Genomic DNA, 12,493 nt, shown 5'->3' on the forward strand with positions numbered 1-12,493 from the left:
TGGCAGGTTCCCAACGCCCGTTTGCTGTTGGATGTGGACTGTGTCACCAGACTTGAGTGTTGACAGTGGTCTTGCACTGAGGTCATAGTATTGCTTCTGTTTGTGCTGACACTGTACTCTCCTGGCATGCACAGCCTTTTGACAGACAACTTGTGGCTGGAGTTGTTTACCTGTGGTGGGACGTACTGACCTCAGTCGTCGACTCATTAGCAGCTGGGCTGGTGACTTCAGGCCATCGACTGGAGTGTTGCGGTACTCCAGCAAGCTGAGGTATGATCCTTTCTTTCTGCTCTGGCTTTGTCCGGTATCATCTTGGCTGTCTGGACAGTTCTCTCTGCAAGGCAGTTACTCTGTGCATAGTGGGGGCTAGAAGTGACGTGGTTAAACTTCCATGCTTCTGCAAAGCTCTTGAAATCCCTGGAGCTATAACAAGGACCATTACCACTGATAACTCTCTCAGGCATTCCTTGTCTAGCAAATATGGCCTTCATTTTGTGGATGACTACAGAGGTAGTGTGACGTAGTCTTTCAATCTCAAAGTATCTACTGTAGTAATCTACAACTACTATGTACTCTTGCCCTTCAGAAGTGAACAAGTCCGTACCTACAACCTGCCATGGCCTCTCAGGAACGGGGTGTGAGATCATTGGTTCTTTCATGTTTGAGCTGTGGCGCTCTAAGCATATGGGACATCTCTCCACTACATATTCTATCTGTGCATTCATGCCAGGCCAAAATAGAATGTCTCTAGCCCTTTGTTTACTCTTTTGTACTCCCATGTGTCCTGTGTGTATGCGTCTTAGCATTTCTTCTCGTTGTGTGCAGAACAACGATTTTCTCACCTTTGAACACACCGTTGATTTCTGTGATCTCGTCCCTGAGATTCCAATATTCAGCAACACTGGGTGGACACTTCTTTCTTGTTTCAGGCCAGCCAGCCCGAATTACCTGTTTCAACATGGTGAGCTGTGCATCTCGGGATGTAGCTGCCTGGATTTCTATAAGCTTGCTGTCTGTCACTCACAGGTAGGTTACTCATGAGCATGTGTACTTGGGCATCCATGCCTTCACTCGGATTGGTCTCGTCGGTGACGATTGATATCCTGGACAACGTGTCTGCGACTGGACTGTCTTTTCCAGGGCGGTTGTGATGGCCACACCTGTGGCCTCACAACTGATCTAAATTGCAGAGGGTGCTGTTGCTGCTGAGGGGCTTCCTGTGAGGCTTGGGCAAAAGGATCCGCCCCTGGAAACACAGCCCTTTTATGGAGGAAGTGGCCAATTGGGCCAAACCAAGTGCCGGCCACATCATGGGGGGATTTGGGGATTTAGTTTAGAGTTTAGTAATGTTTTGGGTTGTATTAGTTTATTGATTTATTTTGTTAGGTTAGAAGTTGAATGTATTTATACTGGTTATCTGATTGCCCTGTTTTCTTTTGTTTATAATTTAGTCAGTAGTGTTTAGTGTTTGTATGTCGCCCCTCCTTGTGTGTAGTTGGTCTGATCAGCCACTATATATGTCCCTTTGTGTCTACTTAGGGATGTCTGTCTTTTGTTGGGCAGTTATTCTGTTAGTTTGTTTCAGTTAACTCACTTTATATTGAGTTTATTGCTTGATTTAAGTTCTATATGATCGCTTTTACGGGCCCAGACTTTTGTTCTATCTTTTGTAAAGTACTTTTTTTTTGCATTTTGGGTAAATAAAACCCTTTTTTTCTGGAAAACATCTGTATTCCTCATTCTTGCCGGCTTGGTCCCCTACATTTGGTAGCAGCGGTGGGATCAGCCAGTTGAGGATACAGGTTTTTTTTTTTCCCTACCTTTTTTCTTTTTTTTCTTTTCTTTCCCCGCCTCCACTTTGTGAAGACATGCACCGTGGAGGAAAAGCTGGAAGAGGAGGTAACAAAAAGCCGTTCATAGAGCTAGAAGGTCAGACTGAGAGTGAGGAAGAGGTGGAGGATGGAGCTTTAAAAGGAGCATCGGGCACTGGGGGTGATGAGAGCAGAGAGCCAACATTGGGAGACCTGACCGGTATTATTCAGGCCTTCATGGGGCAACAGGATGCCCGTGAGATGAAATTGAAGGAGGAAGCTACACGGCAGGAGCAACGGTTCCAAGCGCTTCAACATCAGTTCAGGCTTTTGTAGCAGGAGGTTCATGTTTGCACATCTCCAGTACCAGAGCTCACTTCAACGGTGACAGAGCCTCTGGAGACTCTTGATGAAGATAATTATCACCACCTTGTCAAATACCCATCAGGTCAGTTTCGCTTTTCTCATGAACCTAGACTAGAGAAATTAACAGGAAATGATGATGTTGAGCACTTTCTCATTACATTTGAGAGAATCGCAGCAGCATGTCGGTGGCCAAAAACTGACGGTTTTCCGACTAATTCCACTTCTGACTGGTAAGGCCAGAGGAGCTTATGTTCATATGGATGTTGATGATTCTCTTGAATATGAAAATGTAAAAGCTGCTATTCTGGAAAAATATGACATTAACCCTGAGACCTACAGGCAGAGGTTCCGCTTCCTCGATGTTGGACCTGATGAGAGCCCCAAGGAGCTATATGTGAGGCTGAGGGAGCTGTATGGAAAGTGGATCCAACCTCAAGGTAAAACTGTTCAAGAAATTGGCGAAATAATCATTATGGAACAATACTTGAGAATGTTGGCTCCTGAGCTTCAGGTTTGGGTAAAAGAACATGGTCCAAAAACAGCTGCTGGAGCTGCCGCTCTGGCTGATGTGTTTGTGGCCGCCCGGAAAAAGAACCAGCCATGGAGTAACATCACCTGGAAGACTGGGAAGGACATCCGCAGGCCAACACCACCAGAGGCCATCGCTAGGTGTGGGTAAGCCTCCTGTAAGGGAGAATCAACAAGTACAATCAAGAGCTCCTAGCAGAACACCCATTTGTTATCTGTGTGGACAGGAAGGCCATATTAAACCAATGTGCCCAAAGAATCCAGCCAAGCTCACTCAGATGTGTTTTGTTCCACGCCAAAGTGTTGACATTAAACCTCACAGTAACCAACCCAGGAAAATGATCAATGTCAAGGTAAATGGAGAAGACCTCAGAGCCTTGACTGATACTGGCAGTACTCGGACTCTCATACACAGAAGAATATGTACCAGCTAATGCCATCTGCACCCTTGAGGCTATCCCCATTTGCTGTGTACATGGTGATGAGAAGCCTTACCCTACTGCTGACCTTTATGTTGAAGTACAAGGACAAGCTTATCTGTTAAATGTTGGAATGGCAGACAACTTGCCTTTTCCAGTGATTTTGGGTGATGACCTGCCTGTACTTTTTGACCTGTTGAACCCAGTGCAGAGCTAGTTACAGTCACCAGATCACAAGCTAAGCATGTAGATGCAGATTCCCTAGCCCTCAGTGGCTTGTCCTTCTATGGTGTTGAGCTTGACGCACAGCCCAGGAAGTGTCGGAAGCCCCGTAGCCAAAGGAGGCAAGAGAAATTCAAACACTGTTGTACAACCATCAGCTGAGGCTGCTCCAGACATGCCCTTAGGTTTTCAAATACCTGACAACATACTCCAAATGCAGAAAAACGATCCAACTTTGTCCACCTTTTTGCAGAGAGCTAAGGAGGGGGAGCCAGAGACTGAGCCTGATGGTGTGAGGGAGGAGTACTTCCTTCAGAATGGTGTTCTTTACCGTCAGCATGGCCAGGGTAAGCAACTAGTGGTCCCGCAGGCAGCCCGAGATGTGGTGCTTACCTTGGGCCACTCGATTCCCTGGGCTGGCCACCTAGGGAAACACAAGACCACTGCTCACATTAGGTCCCATTTCCACTGGCCAGGCTTGAGGTTAGATGTTGCCCAGTTCTGCAGGAGTTGCCCTCAGTGCCAAAAGACATCAATTCGAGGCCCCATCAGAGCTCCCCTCCAGCCACTCCCGATCATCACTACTCCCTTTGAACGCCTTGGGATGGACATTGTTGGTCTTGTGGGGGAAAAAAGCAAATCAGGAAACTGCTACATGTTGGTCATTACAGACTATGGAACCAAATATCCTGAAGTTTTCCCACTGAAATCTGTTAAAGCAAAAGTTGTGGCTTTTTCCCTGGTTCAGTTCTTTTCAAGAGTGGGGTTTCCTCATGAAATCTTAACAGACCAGGGCACTAACTTCATGTCTAACCTTTTGAAACAGGTTTACCAGCTTCTGGGCATAAAGAGGGTGCACATCTCCCCATACCACCCGCAGACGGATGGATTGACAGAGCGTTTCAACCAAACCCTCAAACAAATGCTCCGTAAGTTTGTGAATGAGACTGGATCTGACTGGGATCAGTGGCTCCCTTACATTCTCTTTGCCTACAGGGAGGTACCCCAAGCCGCCACAGGCTTCTCCCTTTTTGAACTTCTTTATGGTCATGAGGTGAGGGGCCCTCTGGCCTTACTACAGGAGACCTGGGAGGGGGATCACAGGAGGGAGGGGCCTGTTAATGCCATTTCTTATGTTGTACAGATGAGAGAGAGAAACTACAGAGGATGAGTCAATTGGCTGAGGCACACATGGCGGAGGCCCAGCAGCAGCAGAAGACCTGCATGACCAGTCAGCCCGACAGAGAAGCTTTGACCCAGGTCAAAAGGTCCTGGTCATGTTGCCAACGAGTGACAGCAAGCTGCTGGCAAAGTGGCAGGGGCCTTTTGAGGTACAGAAGAAGCTTGGGCCCACCACCTATCAAGTCTACAACCCAGGGCGTCAGCAGTCTAGTCGTGTGCTTCATGTGAACCTCCTCAGAGTGGGTTCCAAGAGTTGAGGAGGGAGCCACAGTGCTGCTGTGAAGGAGGAAGAGGAGGTAGATGATCAGTACCTACCTGCACAGATATCCTCTGACCTGGATGTGGGCCACCTTCTTGAAGACCAGCAGACTCGGGTGAAGACTTTGATTGATCCAGAAATATTCCAAGAGTACCCAGGCCGCACCAATCTTGTGGAGCATGATATTGTACTGAAACCTGATGCAACTGTGAGACGGATGAGTTACAGGATACCAGAACGCCTCCTGGTGTCGCTGAAGAAGGAAGTGGACCTCATGTTGTCCTTAGGAATTATTCAGTCTTCAAAAAGTGAGTGGTGTAATCCTGTGGTTTTGGTCCCAAAGAAGGATGAAACAATTCGATTCTGTATCGACTTCAGGTATCTGAACTCCATCTCAAAGTTTGATACGTATCCCACTCCACGGATTGATGACCTCTTAGAGCGCCTGGGGAAAGCAAAATACCTGACTACGATTGACCTCTGCAAGGGCTACTGGCAAGTGCCCCTGACCGAGCAGTCTCGGGAGCTGACAGCTTTCCGGACTCCCTGGGGGCTCTTCCAGTTTACTGTCTTGCCGTTTGGGTTGCATGGGGCCCCTGCAACTTTTCAAAGACTGATGGACCAGGTACTTTGTGGGCTTTCTGATTTTGCATGTGCATATCTTGATGATATTGTGATTTACAGCGCCACCTGGGAGGAGCATTTGGGACACCTGAAGGAAGTCCTGGAACGCCTGCAGTCGGCAGGCCTAACAAACAATCCAGCAAAGTGTGTCCTCGCCAGAAGGGAAACTGAGTATCTTGGCTTTATCATTGGAGGTGGGTTGATAAGTTCATAAAGTCCATGCAATTGAATCCTGCCCTCTCCCACAAACTAGGAAGCAGCTCAGATCTTTCCTAGGGATGGCTGGCTTCTACCATCGGTTCATACCAAATTTCTCAGCCAGAGCTGCTCTGCTGACCTACCGAACTGGCTCGAGATGTCCCAACCACATCCAGTGGACAGCTGAAGCAGTGGCAGCTTTCAAGGACATGCAGGGATCCCTGAGTAAGAACCCTATGCTTCACAGTCCAGATTTTGACAAACATTTCATATTGCAAACTGATCCATCTGAGAGGGGTGTTGGAGCTGTGCTTCTACAGGGACCAAAAGAGGACCGCCATCCTGTGGCCTACATCAGTCGGAAGCTATCCCCCCGGGAGGTCCGCTATTCAACAGTGGAGAAAGAAGCCCTGGCGGTCAAGTGGGCCTTGGACTCTTTAAGTATTACCTCCTGGGGAGAGAGTTTACCTTGGAGACTGACCACAAGGCCCTGCAATGGCTGGAGAGGATGAAAGACGCCAATGGACGAATCACCCGGTGGTATCTTGCCATGCAACCATTCCGGTTTACAGTGCATCACATCTCTGGCAAAGATAACCCCGCTGCGGACTATTTCTCTCGCTGTCCCAGCGAAGACTCCAAAGGGGGGGAGGGGGGAGTGTGTGATGGCCATACCTGTGGCCTCAACTGATCTAAATTTGCAGAGGGTGCTGTTGCTGCCGAGGGGCTTCCTGTGAGGCTTGGGCAAAAGGATCCGCCCCTGGAAACACAGCCCTTTTATGGAGGAAGTGGCCAATTGGGCCAAACCAAGTGCCGGCCACAGCATGGGGGGATTTGGGGATTTAGTTTAGAGTTTAGTAATGTTTTGGGTTGTATTAGTTTATTGATTTATTTTGTTAAGTTAGAAGTTGAATGTATTTATACTGGTTATGATTGCCCTGTTTTCTTTTGTTTGTAATTTAGTCAATAGTGTTTGTATGTCGCCCCTCCATGTGTGTAGTTGGTCTGATCAGCCACTATATATGTCCCTTTGTGTCTAGTTAGGGAGGTCTATTTGTCTTTTGTTGGGCAGTCATTCGTTTCAGTTAACTCACGTTATATTGAGTTTATTGCTTGATTTAAGTTCTGTTAGTTTGACCTCTTTTACGGGCCCAGACTTTTGTTCTATCTTTTGTAAAGTACTTTTTTTTTTGTTGCATTTTTGGGTAAATAAAACCCCTTTTTTTCTGGAAAACACCTGTGTTCCTCATCCTTGCCGGCTCGGTCCCCTACAGCGGTGCATGATAGTGATGTCATATCTTTGCAGTATCATGCGTTGAAGTCTGACTGGTGCTGCTGCGAGGGATTTCTTCAGTATTGATTCGAGAGGCTTGTGGTCAGACTCAGTGATTACGTGGCGACCATACACGTATTGGTGAAAGCGCTTACACCCAAAGAGCACCGAGTAGAGCTCCTTTTCAATTTGAGCGTAGTTTTCTTCAGACTGATTTAGTGACTTTGAGGCGTATGCAACTGGCCTACCTTCCTGTAGGAGCACTGCTCCAAGGCCATTCTTGCATGTATCAGCCTGTAGTGTCGGTTCCTTTTCTGGATCAAAGTACGTGAGGACTGGACCTGGTTCCTGTACAATGAGATCTTTCATGTTCCGGAATGCCTTGTCGTGTGTTGCATCCCATACAAACTCACTGCTTTCCTTCAGTAGTTTACGTAGTGGTGCATTCACCTCTGACAATCTGGGTGTGAATCTGGCCAGGTAGCTGGTCATCCCCAGTATAGTCTCAAGCTCTGCCTTGTTCTGAGGTCGCTCTATATCTCTGATGGCTTCCACCTTGCCTGGGTCTGGTTTGATGCCTTCACAACTCAGCCTGTGCCCGAAGTATTTGACCTCTGGAACGCAGATGACACATTTATCTGGGTTTAACTTTACCCCTCTTTCCTTCGTCCTCTGCAGCATGGCCCATAGGTTTGCGTCATGCACTTCTTTTGTGCTGCCATACACCAGAATGTCGTCAATGATGGCTGCAACGCCACTGAAGCCCTCGTAGGTCTCATCAATCCTCCTCTGGAACTCATCCTGTGATGAAATGACACCAAAAGGAAGGCAGAGAAACCTGTGCTGGCCAACCACCGTGTTAAAGGTTGTCAACATTGATGACTCTTCTGTTGGTTCAATCGCCCAGTAGCCTGACCATGCATCAAGCGCACTGAAATATTGTGTTCCAGCCAGCTTTGGTGTGATGTCATCTAATGTAGGTATTGGGTAATGTGGTCTTTGTATTGCCTGATTCAGGTCTTTGGGGTCAAGGCACATTCTCAGCCTGCCAGTGCTGGGTTTTTCAACAACCACCGGTGCATTTACCCATTCTGCAGGTTCTGTTACCTTCTGGATGACTCCAGCTCTTTCCATCTCATCCAGCTCTTCTTTCAAATGGTTGCGGAGCTTGAGTGGAATCCGTCGTGGAGGGTACACCACTGGTACTGCATCCGGTTTCATGTGGATTGTGCATTCTCTTAGGAACTGTCCAATGCCCATAAACACATGAGAGTACTCAGCCATAATAATAGTGGGTTCATTTTGTGCAGCATCGACAGATCGCACCAGTTTGACTAAACCTGTATCTAGGCAGGCTTGCAGGCCTAGGACAGGTGGGCCCTGTGTACTGACTATGTAAAACTCTCGCATGACAGTAGTGTCTTTGTACTTGCATTCTAGGTCACAAATCCCTGTCACATGCAGTGCTTGACCACCACATGCACTGAGTTTTATTTCTGCTCGTCTTAAATCTACATCTCTAAAGTCCCTGTCATAAATGTCTCTCGGTATTGTGTTTACATCAGCACCTGTGTCCAGTTTAAACTTCAGTTTGTGCCTTTGTGGTCCCAACTCCAGTTCAATAAATGCTTGCCTTTTGTCATTATTACTGGGATTCTTAGTGACTGTGTCTATGAAGGATTCATCATCTGTCAAATTGTCATCTTCTACTATGCCATGCACTTTTCCTGTGTATCTTTGTTGTTGTGGTCCTGTCTTTCAAGCTTTAGCAAAGTGATTACGTTTCTTACACTTACTACACTGTTTCCCTTTTGCTGGACAGACCTCATCGTCATTGTGTTCCCATGCACAATAGCCACACTTCTCATTTCTGTATTGTTTGTGGTCATTTCCTTTGACATATCGCCCCTGTCTGTGGCTAACCGTTTCATTCCTGTTGGGCTTCTTATTTGCGGCTGCCAACCATCGTTCTGATCTGTTCCTGTGCTAGCTCATGCGATCTGGTGTAGAATGAAAACAGCAAAGGTTATTCCACTTTTTAAAATGGGAGATAAACATAGCTTTACTAACTATAGACCAGTGTCTGCTTTCAAAATTCTCCAAGGTGCTTGAAAAACTGTTTGTACAAAAATTAGATGCTTTTCTTGAAAAGAACAAATTACCAGGTGAGAGTCAGTATGGCTTTCAGACTAATTGATCCACATCTTTAGCATTAATGAAAATAATGGAAGAGATTACAACAGCAATAGAATGTAAGAAATACACAATAGACATATTTATTGATTTAAAAAAGTATTCAACACAATAGATCATAACATAATTTCTAAATTGCATACATATGGTGTGAGAGGAGTAGTTATAAATTGATTAAGCAGTTACTCAGATAATTTGTACAGTTTACTGGCAATACATCTGAATGCATGAAAATTGAATGTGGAGTCCCACAAGGCTCAGTGTTGGGGCCGAAACTTTCCATTTTATATATCAATGACATATGTGAAGTGCCAGAGGTATTGCAGTTTGTTTTGTTTGCAGATGACACAATTTTTTTTTTAATTGAGATGATTTAAAAAGTTTGGCAGAAAGCATTGTAAATGAAATGGTCAAACTGAAAAGATGGTTTTATGAAAATAAGTTATCATTAAATTTGAACAAAACTAAGTTTATGGTTTTTGCTAAATGGTAAAAGGATGAAAATGTTTTACTGTCTATAGATGGAGTTGATATTAACCCAGCCACTGAGGATGCACAAGCCAGTGCATCCTTAGTGCCGGTCCCAAGCCCGGACAAATGGGGAGGGTTGCGCAAGGAAGGGCATCCGGCGTAAAATCTTTGCCAAATCAAATATACGGATCATAAATAAGACTTACATACCGGATCGGTCGAGGCCCGGGTTACCAACGACCGCCACCGGTGCTGTTAACCAGCAGGGTGTCGGTGGAAACTATGCTACTGTTGGGCGAAGGAGAAGGAGAGGGGGAAGGCATGTCCAGAGGCAGCTAGAGAGGAGGAAGGGTAGGCATGTGGAGGTGAGAGTTGGAACTTTGAATGTTGGCACTATGACTGGTAAAGGGAGAGAGCTGGCTGACATGATGGAAAGAAGAAAGGTAGGCATACTGTGTGTGCAAAAGACCAGGTGGAAGGGGAGTAAGGCCAGGGGAGGTGGGTTCAAACTCTTCTACCATGGTGTGAATGGGAGGAGTAATGGGGTAGGGATAATTCTGAAGGAAGAGTATGTCAAGAGCGTGCTGGAGGTGAAGAGAGTGTCAGACAGAGTGATGAGTATGAAGCTGGAAATTGAAGGTTTATTGCTGAATGTTATCAGCGCATATGCCCCGCAAGTTGGGTGTGAGATGGATGAAAAAGAAGAATTCTGGAGGGAGTTGGACGACATGGTGGAGAGGGTACCCAAGGAGGAGAGAGTGGTGATTGGAGCCGACTTCAATGGACATGTTGGTGAAGGGAACAGAGGTGATGGGAAGGTATGGAGTCAAGAAGAGAAATGTGGAAGGACAGATGATGGTCGATTTTGCGAAAAGGATGGAAATGGCTGTGGTGAATACATATTTCAAGAAGAGGGAGGAACACGGGGTGACGTACAAGAGTGGAGGAAAGTGCACACAGGTGGACCATAACTTATGTAGAAGGCGCCATCTAAAAGGGATTGGAGACTGCAAGGTGGTGACAGGGGAGAACATAGCTAGGCAGCATCGGATGGTGGTCTGTAGGATGACTTTGGAGACCAAGAAGAGGAAGCGAGTGAAGACACAGCCGAAGATCAAATGGTGGAAGTTGAAGAAGGAAGACTGTTGTGTGGAGTTCAGGCAGGAGTTAAGACAGGCACTGGATGGTAGTGAAGAGTTGCCAGATGGCTGGAAAACCACTGCAGAAATAGTGAGGGAGACAGCTAGGAAGGTACTTGGTGTGTCATCAGGACAGAGGAAGGAAGAAGAGGAGACTTGGTGGTGGAATGAGGAAGTACAGCAAATTATACAGAGGAAAAGGTTGGCAAAGAAGAAGTGGGATAGTAAGAGAGATGAAAGTAGACAGGAGTACAAGGAGATGCAGCGTAAAGCAAAGAGAGAGGTGGCAAAGGCAAAGGAAAAGGCATATGGTGAGTTGTATGACAGATTAGACACTAAGGAAGGAGAAAAGGACTTGTACCGATTGGCTAGACGGAGGGACCAAGCTGCAAAGGATGTGCAGCAAGTTAGGGCGATCAAGGATAGAGATGGAAATGTGCTGACAAGCGAGGAGAGTGTGCTAAGAAGGTGGAAGGAATACTTTGAGGGGCTGATGAATGAAGAAAATGAGAGAGAGAGAAGGTTGGATGATGTAGGGATAGTGAATCAGGAAGTTCAGCGGATTAGCAAGGAGGAAGTGAGCGCAGCTATGAAGAGGATGACGAGTGGAAAGGCAGTTGGTCCTGAGGACATACCTGTGGAGGCATGGAGATGTTTAGGAGAGATGGCAGTGGAGTTTTTAACTAGATTGTTTAACACAACCCTGGAAAGTGAGAGGATGCCTGAGGAGTGGAGAAGAAGCATACTGGTACCGATTTTCAAGAACAAGGGCGATGTGCAGAACTGTAACAACTACAGAGGTATAAAGTTGATCAGCCACAGCATGAAGATTTGGGAAAGAGTAACAGAAGCTAGGTTAAGAGGAGAGGTGACGATCAGTGAGCAGCAGTATGGTTTCATGCCACGAAAGAGCACCACAGATGCGATGTTTGCTTTGAGAATGTTGATTGAGAAGTATAGAGAAGGCCAGAAAGAGTTGCATTGTGTCTTTGTAGATTTAGAAAAAGCTTATGACAGAGTGTCGAGAGAGGAGGTGTGGTATTGTATGAGGAAGTCAGGAGTTGCAGAGAAGTATGTAGGAGTGGTGCAGGATACGTATGAGGGAAGTGTGACAATGGTGAGGTGAGCGGTTGGAATGACAGATGGGTTCAAGGTGGAGGTGGGATTACATCAAGGATCGGCTCTGAGCCCTTTCTTGTTTGCAATGGTGATGGACAGGTTGACGGACCAGATCAGGCAGGAGTCTCCATGGACGATGATGTTCGCGGATGACATTGTGATCTGTAGCGAGAGTAGGGTGCAGGTTGAGGAGAGCCTGGAGAGGTGGAGGTATGCACTGGAGAGAAGAGGAATGAAAGTCAGTAGGAGCAAGACGGAATACCTATGCGTGAATGAGAGAGAGGACAGTGGAATGGTCAGGATGCAAGGAGTGGAGGTGACAAAGGCATTTGAGTTTAAATACTTGGGGTCAACTGTCCAAAGTAACGGGGGGTGCAGTAGAGAGGTGAAAAAGAGAGTGCAGGCAGGTTGGAGTGGGTGGAGAAGTGTGTCAGGAGTGATTTGCGACAGAAGGGTATCAGCAAGAGTTAAAGGGAAAGTTTACAAGATGGTTGTGAGACCAGCTATGTTATATGGTTTGGAGACAGTGGCACTGACGAAAAAACAGGAGGCGGAGCTGGAGGTGGCAGAATTGAAGATGCTAAGATTTTCACTGGGAGTAACGAAGAAGGACAGGATTAGGAACGATTATATTAGAGGGACCGCTCAGGTTGGACGGTTTGGAGACAAAGCAAGAGAGGCAAGATTGA

Source organism: Lampris incognitus, chromosome 7, assembly GCF_029633865.1.
Source record: "Lampris incognitus isolate fLamInc1 chromosome 7, fLamInc1.hap2, whole genome shotgun sequence".
Classification (NCBI taxonomy): domain Eukaryota; kingdom Metazoa; phylum Chordata; class Actinopteri; order Lampriformes; family Lampridae; genus Lampris; species Lampris incognitus.